The sequence below is a fragment of the Bubalus kerabau genome, chromosome 13 (assembly GCF_029407905.1).
Source record: "Bubalus kerabau isolate K-KA32 ecotype Philippines breed swamp buffalo chromosome 13, PCC_UOA_SB_1v2, whole genome shotgun sequence".
NCBI lineage: Eukaryota > Metazoa > Chordata > Mammalia > Artiodactyla > Bovidae > Bubalus > Bubalus kerabau.
This window is the reverse complement of record NC_073636.1, coordinates 69,056,365-69,071,008: the sequence shown is the minus strand read 5'-3', so window position 1 is coordinate 69,071,008 and position 14,644 is coordinate 69,056,365. Positions and strand designations below refer to the sequence as shown.

The following is a 14,644-nucleotide window of genomic DNA, read 5'->3' as shown; positions in this document are numbered from 1 at the left end:
ATGGACTGTAGCCATCCAAACTCTTCTGTCCATGGGATTTTCCAGGCAAGAATACCGGAGTGGGTTGCTCTTTCCTTCTCCAGGGGATCTTCCCAACCCAGAGATTGAACCCTAGTCTCCTACATTGCAGATGGTCTCCTGCATCACAAGCAGATTCTTCACAGCTGAGCCACCATTACTCAGCCATAAAAAGGAGCAAAATTTGATTATTCGCAGAGACATGGATGGATCTAGAGACTGTCATACAGAGTGAATAAGTCAGAAAGACAACACAATGGTTCTTTTACATTATTATTTTTTAATCCTATGAGTTGTCTGCCATTTTTCATGTCAGGAAATTGAGACAAGCAAGTGGGACAACTTCTCCAGTCTCATAGCTAGTAACTGTGAGAAGTGAAACTGTTGCTTTGGCCTCCTGGTACATTCTCCTAGACTGGTCCTGGGACTGAGTGTGAGATGGGACATCAAGCTGGGCAAGGCTACTGTCTTCAGAGTCTGGATCCCACTTCAATGAGTGAGGGCCTGATTTTCCTACCAGTTCACATGGCAAGCAGAGATTCACAGCATTTTGTCATATCCCACCCTACTGCTATTATTTTTTTCTTTAAGCACCAAAACACACTCAGGTACATACATATGCAATGGCCCCATTTCTGGGTAAAAGAAAGACAGAGGCTAGGGTACCCTGGACTTGCATTCTCTTGGTCCACTTTCTGCACAGTTGTACCCTTTCTTTCTTCTTCTTTGTTTTACTTGCTGTGATTCCCATCTGGTTTGCTTTTGTGTCCCCTCATCTTCTTTATTCTTATGCCGGAGTGTCTTTCTCTCTCTCTCAAGGCAGTTGTTTCCAATAAACCCTCACTTGTTTTCTTTTTTTTTTTTTAAGTTGTTCAGTTATTTTAAGTTTCCTCTTCCACAATCCTCTGTCTGAATTTCTGCTTTCCATCTGGGCCACTTGATCCCCTCTGTTTCTGGAATGAAGACAAAAGAAGGTTTTTGTTGTTGTTGTTCAGTCTTGAAGTCATGCCCAACTGTTTGCAACCCCATGAACTGCAGCACGCCAGGCTCCCTTGTCCTTCACTATCTCTCAGAGTTTGCTCAGATTTATGTCCATTGGGTCAGTGATGCCATCTAACCACCTCATTCTCTGCCGCCCCCTTCTTTTTTTGCCTTTAATCTTTCCCAGCTTCAGGGTCTTTTCCAATGAAAAGGTATAAGGAACTTTCAGAATCTGGCCTGCTTTGGGGAATGGAAAGGCATGGCAAAGGAGCAAATCACAGTTGCTGATATTTTCAGCATTTTTATTATATCTCAGGTCAGCTAGTAATGCAGTTGGACACACCTTGACTGGCCACTACAATAATCCATGTTCCTGCTTTCCTAGCTCTCTGTTTACACACTGGGTAGGAACCTTCAGTCTGAGTGCTCCCTGTGTGTGTCTATCAGTTGGGATCCTGGAAGAAAGCAGAGAACACACTCAAATTGTGCAACATAAAATGAGTTTGAGATAAGGACAACTTACAAAAATATAGGCAGGCTGTGGGCATACCACAAAGGGTGGGGCGGTGTCCTGGGGATAGTAACTTATCTTTCTTATTCAAAGAACGTATTTATTTAATTCCACTTTCTAAGGAGTAATAGATAGTTGAAACAGGAAAAGGAGATATAAATATTTATTGCTATTTAATCCTTGCCCTTCCATCTCTAAAACCACTCCACTGTTACCATCCTCATCTTATACAGGATAAACTGAGCATCACAGAAATAAGATGACTTATCCAAGGTCTCATGGTGAGTCAGCAGCAGTTCTGCAATTTGAACAATGATCAGTCTGGGACTAACCTGCATTCCTTCATTCTTTCTGTTCTGCAATAATGATGGAGCTGGCTTGATTCTAAGTCTTCCCGTGTCACTTTAAAAGAACTGAGAGGGAAGGACGGCACAACTGTCTTTCCTGGGCAAACCTTGTTTCCATTAGAATTTAATTTAGATTTAATAAAATGCTTAATGAATCTTAATTAAATCCAAATTGAAATTAAAAAAAAGGTTTAACAAGGTCTAATAGTGATGTGAGAGATCACACAATTCCACTTCAATAAATATTTTCCTAATAACAAATAACCATTTCATTAGTGAGGAAAAATGTTGCCATTAAGTCTAAATTAAATTATCCATAATTTACTGGCATAGTTAACAGTATATGTTAATGAAAAACATATAATGTTTTTTTTTTTCCCCTTCCTGCTTGTTATGAATGACTCTGGTATAGAGAATTTTAAAAAAGACACTTGAGTAGGATGGATTAGGCAGGTGGTCTAAAGCCAATGGAACCATCTCTGAGTTTCTGTCTTCCTACTAACAGAGAGAATGAGGTAAGAGAAGAGAAAATATGGGCTTTCCACAAGTGCCACCTGGACAGAGTGGGTGGAGAGACTGTGAAGCTAGGCAATAACTGGCTCAAGAAAAAGGTAGAGAGAAAATTCAGATTCATATAAAATGGCACATATCAGATGTGCTACAGAAAGACTGAGGATTCAGGATGTGAGAGAAAAAATGGGTCCAAAATGCATTCCTGTTGCTTGCGTGAATGTGTGTTTATACATCCAACTTTTTATTTCTTCAAGATTGAACATGACGCATGTGAGGGAAAAGATTGGGGTGGGAGCCTGTAGTAGGGTAAGAGAGACAGAGACAGAGATGCAGATAGATTTCTGGAGCAGGGGATCAGGTTCCAGAGTGGGAGGTAAGTTTCCAGTAAAGAAGATAAGTCTTTAGGGAAAGGGCAGTGGGTATTTATATGGGGTCCTAATTTTGTGTTCCACTCCACAATGCTGTTGTAATTGGATACAGAAGGGGCTGTGACCTGAATGGTGTAATTCTGCAGCAATCTGAAGCATGTCAGAGACAAAGTATTGCCAACCAATATTGTCACTCCAACATGTAATCAATATAAATATATGAATGCAATATTTTGCATTTTATTTTATATTAAGTTTTTTAAATCTGGTACAGCATGTCTGAGTTTGGACTGAATGCATTTCAAGTGCTCAGTAGCTACATGTCGCCACCATATTTGACAGCATGGATCTAGTCACTTCCAAAATACCATACAGACGTTTAGGGACATGGGGAAAACACTCAGATTTGTAGATGAATATTGAGCCAGAAATTATTGTTTAGCTGCAGTTATTGAATGTTGTGAGAAAACCTGATTTAATAACTAGAAAAATTATTCATGCATCAGTTCATGGTGGATACAAGTAGTGAAAATGACCAAAAAGCAATATGAGTTAATAGGGAGTCATTTCACAACAGTGGATTCTATTAGAAAGGCTAGTGATATTTTAACTTTTGAAAAATGAAAGCATAAAAAAAATCACAAAGATAATATAGACTGGGAAGTAGCATCATAATTAGAAATTCTTCTGACTTCCCTGGTGGCTTAGTGATTAAGAATCCACCTTGTAATGCAGGGAACACGGGTTCAATCCCTGGTTGGGGAGCTGGAATCTTATATGCTTCAGAGCAACTAAACCCTCACGCTGCAATTGTTGAGCCCAAGCGCTACATCTAGAAGGTCCATGCACAGCAATAAAAGATTCCACATGATGCAACGGAGACTTCCATGTGCTGCAACAAAGACCCAACACACCCAAATAAATAAATAATTTTTTTTACATGTTTTTTCTTTTTTTTTTAATTTTATTTTTAAACTTTACGTAATTGTATTAGTTTTGCCAAATATCAAAATGAATCCGCCACAGGTATACTTATCCCAATCCCAAGAGTTGCCATTGGCATTAGAACTCTAGAGCAGGACTCCTTGATTTCTTAGGGTTTATAAGCAGTATGAGGGTGAGTGTCAAATCTGTCTTACCCATTAGAGTACCTTAGTGGATGCTCAAAAAAAATAAATAAATAAAGTTTCTGAAGTGCATTAAATGAAAGAGAGGAGAGTAGACAGAAAAAGCACATGCAATTTTCCTGAGAGCTAAATACAGAGATGCAAAGCCAGAAAGGAGAATCCTACATGAGGGGAGGGGTTAATGCCACCTTTCTCCCGCTGTACCTGATCTTCACAATCATCCCGAGGAGGTGAGATGATTAAAACATGTACAGCTTCCCTGCCCTGATATGTGTCACCAACTTCCCTGGAGCCGCACAAAAAGATTATACAACAATCTGTGTTATTTCTCCAACCTTTTGAGTTCTATAGTTTTACTCTCCCCAACCTATTCTCCAAACCGCCTGTGGAGTATAATTCTTGATAGCCTGTGACTTCCTCCAGGGCAAGTTTTGTTCATCTCCGTGCTCCCAACTAAGTGTCTAGCACAGTGCCTTTAACCTAGCAAGCCCTTCAAAATAGCAGTTTTTTATATTGGAAGACATACAAGAAAGAAAGAAAGAGAAAGAAAGAAAAAAAGAAGATAAAAAAATGAAGGGAGGAAGAAAGAAAGTTAACAAAAGGTCACATCAGCATTTTTAAGACATCTTTGTAATTTAATGGGTCATTATTTTGGCAGAACATAAATTTGGTATTTTTGATGGTTATTTTAACTACACATTCAGGTCCAAAGTATGTACCTGCCAGAGCAGGGGGAATGCATTTGCATTGGTTCACATATGCAAACCCAACATTTCTGTAAAGGATTTTTCATTCATCAGGACCCAGTTCTTAAGTCCACACCACACATCACTAAGACATTTTTTAACATGATAATGTTTCTGTTTATTCTGCCTCCCAGAAGTTAGAGACTACTTGATGTTTACAGTACAAGAGATCTGCCTCTTAAGGCTGAAGGGTCCTTAATGGTTCTCTGTTCTCAGACTCAGATGCTGTTTTGTATGGCCATCAGCTCTGTGTTAGAGGAGTCAGGCTGCAGACCTTTAAAATCTTCTTGCCCTAGATAAACAATACTGTGTGTCTGAGCCTTCCTGAAAGGGAAAACAGAGTAATCTAAAAAGGCATGTTTGTAAAAGATCAATTTGTAGAAGTACTAGGTGATTTCTCTATTTAAAAAAACAAAACCATGTCATTTATTGGGAGGAAAAGGATTCAGGGCCCTTCTGTCTGGGCTTTGTTATCTATTATTAGTTTTTCTGTTGGAAAGAAGTGAGTATATAGAGATTTAACATTAAAAAAAATACTAATAAGTATTTCAGCTGTCTGGCTATTGTGAGTTGAAGACATCTGTATTTTTAATTAGCCCTTTCATAAGTGTGATTATGGGATGTTACGTGGTCACCCTTGAAACCAACACCTGGAACTCTGAAAGGACAGCCATTCAGACTCCGAGGGCTTAGTGCACACCGGGATGTCCTGGCAATTGCATTAACTGTGTTATCAAGAGGTCTCCAGACCCAAATGATTTTCCTGTCTGTAAATTAAATAATAAATGAAAACAAAATCTACTGGGTCCAACAGGAAAGCACAAATATAACAGTGAGAATTTCCTGTCACAAGGATATTTCAAACCCCTGTTATCAAAAAAAAACCCTACTGAATGGAGTCTGATAAAGCCCTCAGCCTTGGAGAATGAGTCACAGGGCACTCAGAGCTTCTTTCGGTTTCACCAGCATGAAGAGCTCAAGGTCCCACTGGAGACAAAGCTACACTTGAAAAGAGGGTAGAGGGATCAGTGTTGATTCTATGAAAAGCCCTGTTGGACACTCTGGACTCTAATTTCTCATGGAGAAAGTATTCTATGCAGTGGCTGATAAAATGCAACCATTCTTCAGACTCATGGGAAATTATACACTTTAATTTTTAGTTAAGAGCCACAATTAAAAAGGCAGATCTCCCCATTGGCTGGAGTCTGCATTGCCTCTTAGCCCTCTTCTCTTTGGTCACAGCTGATCAAAGGCCACCATCTTAACCACACAGGCTGGTGATTGCTCACTGGGGTTCTTGCAAGTCATGCCAACCTGATGGGGGAGAGAGAAGCATGATCTAGATTCAGCCATTGCTGATTTCAAATCCCTCAGTTTCACCAGGACTTGATGGCAAAAGCTTAGAGTGCCAATTGTCTTCAATCTATTCTTTTTCTTACGTGAGGAGTTTTCTTCTTTACTCCCCAATTCTTGTCCTTAGTATTTTTAATTAATGCTGATTAACAGAGAAAAGTCTATGCAAACTCACATTAGGTGAAGGTCTCCTTCTGGTCAATTTCCCATGTCAAGGTGTGTAACTTGGCATCAATGTTATCAAACTCCCAAGAGATTTGGGAAATGTGTCTGGGGATGATGAAGCCTAATCAAGTATGATGAATAACTTATTCACTTCCCCACATGAATGGTGGGAGGAGTTTAAAATTCAAGTATTAAAGGCAGAAAAAGAGGGACTTCCCTGGTGGTCCAGTGGTTAAGAATCTGCCTTGCAATGCAAGGGATGTGGATTTGATCCTTGGTCGGGGAACTAAGATTCCATATACCATGCAGCAACTGAGCCAGCACATCACAGCTAAAGAGTCTGCGGGCCACAACGAAAGGCCCCATATGATGCAATTAAGATTTCATATGCCTCAACTAAGACTGACCCAGCCAAATAAATTAATTAATAAAAAAAATACAACAAAAGATATATTTTTGAGAACTTAAGTGTTTATTCCCAAAGCAATTATTTTAAGTAAAGAAAATAAAAGACATTTTGGATATGCTATAGCTTACGTTCACATTTGTAAAAACCTGCACAAAGATAGTATATATTTTGCTGAAATGAGCAAAAGCTGCTCAAAGACACAAGTCCAAAATTTACACTACAGTATTCAGTTTTGATCTGCCAAATACAGCACATATTGACAGAACTGAAAGAGAGTTTTGTGGCTTTTCAATCCTTTACTCAAAAACCTGTCAACGTGTTTCAGGAAATAAGGGTAAGAAATTCTGGGAGTCTCATAAATGTTCTCAAATTTAGAGGGATGTTGCTGGAGACATGAGAATGGGATTTGAAAGTCAGAGGGCATCCCTTAGAAGTCTGTGCTCTGGTCCCGGCATTTCATGGCTCCATTTCCCCCATGGAAGGTGGGTTCTGCTCACCGAAGTTAGGACAGCAGAATAGTCCCTAGGAGTAACACCTACTGGCTGGAGCCAGACCCCACCAATGAAAGCGAGAGGTTCTGCTTTATTAATATCCAGGCAAATGTGCAAGCGCCACTCTTCTTTTGTAGACACACAAAATACAAAGCTCACTGGCTGTATGGAGGGTTAACATAAGGCTGTCTTCACCTCTGCCCTAAATCTAGGACTTACCTTAGGCAATCAGCCCCTAAGAGGCGATCACTATGTTATCATTTGTGGAAGCACTGAGACAGGGTAAGAGCTAAAGACAAAAGATGGAAGGTCAGTAGATCTGCTGTGACTTGGCTTATTACCTGAGAGCCAGAATGTGAAAAAAAAATAAGGGTCTCAGTGTCCTGACCTGTAACTAGTAGTCACCTTCCTTATTCATAAATTGTGGTCCCCAGAACCAAATTCTTGGCTCCTCAAAACTTAGAGTGTGTAAGGAGGACATGGCCAGAGATGCAGCAACAAGAAAAGAAATGCTTTCTTTCTTTGTCTTACTACAATGGATCACAAGTGACAGTGACCCACACAAGAATGAATTAGCACAACGCTTGGATATGTTATGTTATATCACTTTGTCTCTCATTTCACAAGCAAGGGGTTCATTCATTCTTCCATTCACTCATGTTTCCATTTAAAATAAAAATTTCTCATTCAGAAGCCCCTCCCGCCCTCCTTCTCAAGAACTTCAGAGACCCCCACCCTCCCTCTCATGTCCCATAAAAACAATAGGACTTTCATGTGACGTGTTCAGCCCAGATTAAACTGATTTAAAGGAATCTTAACTGTAAGAGCAACTTGCATCTTGAGGAGCACGGTGCACGTATTTTATAAAGTGAAAACTTCATACTTTCAGTTATGAAAGCACTTCTACCCAATCTTTACTCAAAACTTAGCCTTGGATGACAATACCAATATTTCTCTTTCTAAGGAACTAAAGAGCCATAATTTGAAATAAAGATACTCTTAATTTCAAGGGCTAACCAATACAACTTTCCACCAGTCGTACCTATGATCATATTAGAAATAATAGGTCAGTGTCACTTAAAATGCATATTCTTTCCAAATAGCATCATAGAATAATTATGTATTCACATGAACTTAATAGACTAATTTTTTTCACAGTAACAAAAAGAACTAAACACATGGTAAAACAAACATTCATTGGAGACAGCTATTCGGTATACACTTCCAGAACAATACAGCAGAATTAATGTTTGGCATCACCTACAGAGAGCATCTTTTTTTTTCACTTTGCATTTAAGTGGCAACACGTATCTAAGTTCTTTTCTTGTGAAGCAATAAATAATGGAGATGATTTATACAATGTCTACAGAAAATCAGCCCTCAAAAGTGACAAGAACATGGCCTGGTGCCACAATTATGAATTTTTATTAAGAATCAATTCAAAAAATTACAGGAGAAAGAGGAAGTGAGTGTTGTTCAAGACAAGGAAGAAAGGAGACTGAAATAGAACAGACCCAGAGCAAGTGTAGTTTTGCTTCAAGTCTGCTAGAGAGTAAACAATGCGATCATTTAACACGCATATTTTTGTATTATATTCATAGTCTTCTTTCTTGTGGGATTTTTCTCATGCCTTCCCTCTTTGAAGTGAGTTGAGAGAGTTATGTCAAGGATAAGTTTAATACATGAAAGCCTTCTGACATAAATCCACAGGAAGCTGGCCACTGTTTCAGGCTCTTGAGTTGCCTACACTGGGAGAAACCTGAGTGAGCATATAATTCAAGCATTTTAGGTTTTAACTCCGATCAGTACATCACCCTCATTTATTATGAGTGTGCTGAGACTGTACTTTGGCTTTATCAGAAAGAGAAGGTTATTGATTAGCAATGTCTGCTACAGACATAGCAATCATGAGTGATAGTGTGCACATCACATATTTGGCACTTTTGACTTAGTCCTTTGTGCAGATGTAGAAACCAGGGCTCATAGATCGCTAAATGCTGAGCCCCAACTCTCACAGGAGCAAAACTATGACAAGAGCCCTATCTTCTTTGCACTAGAAACAGGTTTAAAATTGGATCCAAGACATCTTGATTCTCAGTCCTCTACTTTTTCATTCTTCTCCACTTCTCTTCCCTTTGCAAACATGTTATACTAAACCTGCTGTTATTTTTTTCTAATAAAAACACAGTGCCAATTGTATACTATGATTCAACCAAAACAAACAAACAACAACAACAAAAAAAACAGCCAAATATTGCTCTAAAGCAAAAAAACATCTATAAGAGCTACTCTTAAAAAAATTGAAAATTACATCTCACTTTAAACATTTCCCATTGTGAAAATAGGGAGTGGGGGCAGATAAAGGACAAAAGTCATCTCTATAGTCTGAAGTAGAAGGTATTGATCTGGCAGGGCCAAGAGCATGTCAATGTTATATATGGCAGTGAACCGGATTGGTGCACAGCAGATAATATTGTTCAATAGTAATAAATAATAATTATGTACAGGGATTGTCTCACGGATGCGCCATTCTCCCGCCTTCACTAATAATCAGAATCTGGTTCCTTCAGAAACCTCCTTTCACTCTTATTCTAACAAGGCAGTAATTCATTCTAGGTCCATGGAAGGCCCATACATCTCTTCTAAATGTCCCTTCTGCACAGGCACATAAGATGATCGTAAGTTTAATTAAAGGTCATGACAGCATCCTGCCCTCTGGTGCTCTTAATTCCATATTGTTCCTTGTGACCTGCCCTGACACTGTATACCTGGCACATCCGGGGATAAGAACCAACCAGCTTCCATGTCTATGCTGTGATTTTTTATATCCCCAGGGTTGGGGGCGGGGGAAGATTCTCAACGGACTTTAACCGTAGACTTTGGGTATGTAGACTTTAAATCACCATCTGGATGCTATGTGTTCATTGAAGGACAGCAGTGGCAAATTCTTTCAAAATATTTAGCACAACTGTAAGAGCCCTACGGGAACTAAATGAGGGCTTTTCAGTTAAAACTCCTTGTGCTGGGCCAGCACTCAGGTGATGAACTCTTGTGCTACTCACCACTTGAAAAATAAAAGTTTCTAGTGTCTCATAAGCAGTATCAAATATGCCTATAATACAGCATACTTTAATCAGATGAAGGCCACAAATCTCAAATATCATCATAGATGCAGCTTTTCATATGGAAAAAAAGAAGTTGCTATGTCAGATGGCCTAGCTTGTACCCTGTCTACAGTTTGGCTAGATTTATGAATTATGTAAGTCATTTCTTTTTCCTCCCCTGAAAATGGGCATAATAATAGTCATCTCGCAAGACTGGTAAGAATAAAATAAGAATACATACATTTAAGGAATTTATAACCATACCTTCTGCAAAATCCCTGAATCATTTTTAACTATTTTGATTACCTGTAAACTGTATCAATATTAATGTAATTGGCAATCATATATTAATAAAATGAGGTCCTAGTAGCACAATACTGCAAAATGCCCCATAGCTGGTCAACATACCAGCTTCAAAATCAAACTTTCATATCATCCATGTCTCCTAGATCATACCCAAGCTTGAAATCACAAGAAACTAAAATCCAGGAGAAAGTAATGTTTAACAGAGACACAGGCTTTGCCAGTCTAAAAATGATTTTCCTAAGGGGACATCCACTTTCCCAAGAGACAAGAACTGCTATCTACTTTAACTTCAGAATCATTATCCCCTGCCTCCCCCAAAGAGAATGCCTTGCATGTGGGAGGCTGGCTCTTACAGAGTATTTGGGAGCTCAACCATGGGGTGCTGGTGGGGGAGGGGAGGAGAGCAGGCGGGAGACAGAAAGTCAGCAGATCAATAGAACCACTTTAGGATAATGGCTTCAGCTGTAGAGGACGAGCAGGGCTGGACCGCAGGCCAGCTCCATCACTGCCAGGAAAGACCCATTTGCAGGAACAAAGGGCTTCATCTGTCCTACCGGGCACAGGACCTCCCTCAGCGACTCTACTGCAGGACACTTGATGTCCCAGACTACCTGTCGGTTCTGCCCTGGGCCAGCCTCACAGTTCGTCTTTAGATGAACAAGGAACCAGGATGGGAAATAGGGTGGGTCAAGGAAGCACTGACACAGGGGACAGACCAGAGAGAGAGGGATTAACATCCCAAACCTGCAAGGTTGGAGGGTGGGATTAATAGATGCCTACAGTCAGAACGAGGTGGCTCAGCGGTAAAGAATCTGCCTGCCACTGCAGGAGACACTGGTTTGATCCCTGGGTTGGGATGATCCCCTGGAGGAGGAAATGGCAACCTGCTCCAGTATTCCTGCCAGGAAAATCCAATGGACAGAGGAGCCCAGCAGGCTACAGTCACAGAGAGTCAGCTCCGACTGAGCACACGCAAATGGGCAGGAGAGCCCCTATTTTAGCCAAAGGATGCCAACTCCTCCCCAGGTGCAACCTTTTGACAGAACTGGTTCTAAAAAGAGGGAAAACTGACTGATTTGTTCTTCAGTCTTTGTTTCTTTCCCAAGTCCCTCTGTAGAGTGTGTATCTGAAAAGGAAACCAGCTCTATCCAGCTTGGGAAAAGGAAAGAGAACAGAGGCAGGGCAGCCCCATATGCTGGAGGAAATGCCAACTGGGCAGCAAACTGTCCACGTTTCAGGATAAACTTGACTGAATAAGTAGCTGAAAGCTCTGGATCACATACCGTGAACCAGCCATAGGGGTTACATATTATCACTATCTGTCATTTTCTAAATGAGGACAAGCCTAGCGCTGCAGTTCATGAGGTTGCAAAGGGTTGGACACGACTGAGCAACTAAACAACAACTTATGTATATGAAAGACAGAACTTCAGCGATCTTCTGTCTGCGTGTCAGGGACCCAGAAGTATTGATGTAGGTTCTAGTCAAAACCTGAAAGCCTGAGAACCAAGGAAGCCCATAATCTAAGTTCCAGTTGAAGTCTGAAAGCCCCAGAACCTGTAGTTTCAATGCTCAAGGGCAGCAGAAGATGGATTTCCCAGGTCAAGCAGAGTGTAAACTTGCCCTTCCTCTACCCTTTTATTCTATTCAAGTCCTCACGGGATTGGACAGTGCCTGTCCGTGTTGGTAAGGGAAATCTTTTTCACTCAGTTTACCAATTCAAATGCTAATCTCTTTCAGAAACACCCTCCAAGACAAACCCACAAATAATGTTTTACCAACTATCTGATCATTCCTTAGTCCAGACAAAAGGACACAGGAAATCAAACAATCACACTTTCTGCAAACTCAAGTGGACTTTATGGCTGTAAGTTTTGAAGAGTGCAATGCAGGTTTCTGGAAAAGATCACTGTTGTGGGGGGAAAGAATCATACTAGGGGAATTCGTGTCCTGGCACCAGACATCTTGGGGAGATGCTCTGGACTAATAAATATAGGAGTGCTCCTAGTGAAAAGTATTAATGAAGCATCTGTGCTGAGCTGTGCTTAGTCGCTCAGTGGTGTCTGACTCTTTGTGACCCCATGGACTGTAGCCCACTAGGCTCCTCTGCCCATGGGGATTCTCTAGGTAAGAATACTGGAGTGGGTTGTCATGCCCTCCTCCAGGGGAATCTTCCCAACTCAGGGATCAAATCCAGGTGTCCTGCAGTGCAGGCGGCACATTCTTTACCATCTGAGCCACCAGGGAAGCCCTTAATGAAACATCTACTATGTACTAAGTACTTGACATCAAATTTCACATTGAATCTTCACAACAATCCCTCTGCAGTTGATACTATTATACCAATAAGGGAAGAGCTTTGTTGTGTTTAGTTGCAGAAACTCTTTCAGCTGATGACCAAGATCCAAATGCTAAGGCAGCCTGACTTCAGAGCCTAGGCTATTTATTTATTTATTTAGCTTTCATAGATGTGCAGGCTTTTCTCTAGCTGAGACAGGCAAGGGTCTGCTCTCCAGTTGCCGTGAGAGGGCTTCCCATTGCAGCGGCTTCTCTCATTGCGGAGCACAGGCTCTAGGGCACTTGGGCTTCAGTAGTTGTAGTTTCTGGGCTCCGGAACAGGGGTTCAATAGTTGTGGCACACAAGCTCTCGGCGTGTGGAATCCTCCCAGCCCAGGGATCAAACATGTGTCTCCTGCACTGGCAGGTGGATTCTTTACCACTGAGGCACCAGGAAAGCCCTGAGCTCTATGCTCTTAATTGCTGTGTCTTACTGAAACTGAGCAGGATTGTATGGGGCCTTCCACCATATCCTCTGCTTTAGCTTCTCTCTGAAATACCTAGATTATAGTATTTGCACACTTCCTCAGTTGTTTTACATATGTGAAAAACCTCCCCCTCTCCCCCAAATGGAAGATGTTAACTACTTGAGGATCATGAGCACATAGCCCCAGGCTTCCTGGAGCCTAAGGACTAGCAAAGTTAACCCCTGTGATCATACACTGCCACCTCACCATCAGTCAATCGAAGAACTGTACACGAAGGGATCACAGGCCCTGGGACCTTGATCTCTCACTAGGCTTTTAAAAGTGCTTTGTTGAAAACCTGTGGGGCATTCAGGGCTTTTTAGGGCATGAGACACTTGTCTCCTTGCATGGCCTTGCAATAAACCTTTCTCTTCTCCAGACTTTTGACGTTTCAGTTTGTTTGGCTTCACTGTGCATTGGGCACAGGAACTTGCATTAACAGTGCTGCCTGTTATTGGTCCATGGTCATGGATGTGCCTGGCAAGTGAATGCTGCAAGAAAGAAACAAGTGGATTATCCCAAAAGCAAGGGGCTAGGCTCTCTCTCTTCCACATGGAATTCTGCTGTGTCACTTTGGGCTCTTGGAATGGAGGACCTGCCTTTCAACACTTTTCCTCAAACGATCTTTCAACGTTCTAAGAACTCACCGCTGCTGCTGCTGCTAAGTCGCTTCAGTTGGGTCCAACTCTGTGTGACCCCATAGATGGCAGCCCACCAGGCCCCACCATCCCTGGGATTCTCCAGGCAAGAACACTGGAGTGGGTTGCCATTTCCTTCTTCAATGCATGAAAGTGAAAAGTGAAAGTGAAGTCGCTCAGTCATGTCCGACTCTTAGCGACCCCATGGACTGCAGCCTACCAGGCTCCTCCATCCATGGGATTTTCCAGGCAAGAGTACTGGAGTGGGGTGCCATTGCCTTCTCCCTAAGAACTCACAGCATGATGGAAATTGTACTAAAGGCTGAGGCAAGATGAACCAAAAGAATGAAGCATCTGCCTTCAGAGGCCTCACAGTCTAGTAGGAGATACAGGCATATTAAGAGATACTTGTCATAGGTATCAGAGAAGGCAATGACTCACCACTCCAATACTCTTGCCTGGAGAATCCCAGGGATGGGGGAGCCTGGTGGGCTGCCATCTATGGGGTCTCACAGTGTCGGACACGACTGACGCAGCTTAGCAGCAGCAGCAGTCATAGGTATAACAATAGAAGTTATACATAGTAACAGCACAACATACGATGCACTGTGGGGATACACATACTTTTATCAGCTGTGTATAGTTGAATATTTTCTTACAAAATTAAATGACAGGCTTACCTTACAACTCAGAGATTTCCATTCTAACCAGGTGGCGCTAGTGGTAAAGAACCATACTGCCAATGAAGGAGATATAAGAGAAG

The 14,644-nt window shown here is 41.4% G+C and overlaps 1 long non-coding RNA gene across 1 annotated transcript in view; it reads right to left on the bottom strand.

Annotated features, from left to right (window-relative positions):
- Window positions 1-878: 878 nt before the first annotated feature.
- Window positions 879-14,644, bottom strand: part of LOC129625091 (uncharacterized) — a 69,920-nt gene continuing 56,154 nt past the window's right edge. The window contains exon 3 of the long non-coding RNA XR_008701255.1: window positions 879-971. This is a non-coding gene — a long non-coding RNA (uncharacterized LOC129625091). The remainder of the gene's footprint in view (window positions 972-14,644) is intronic.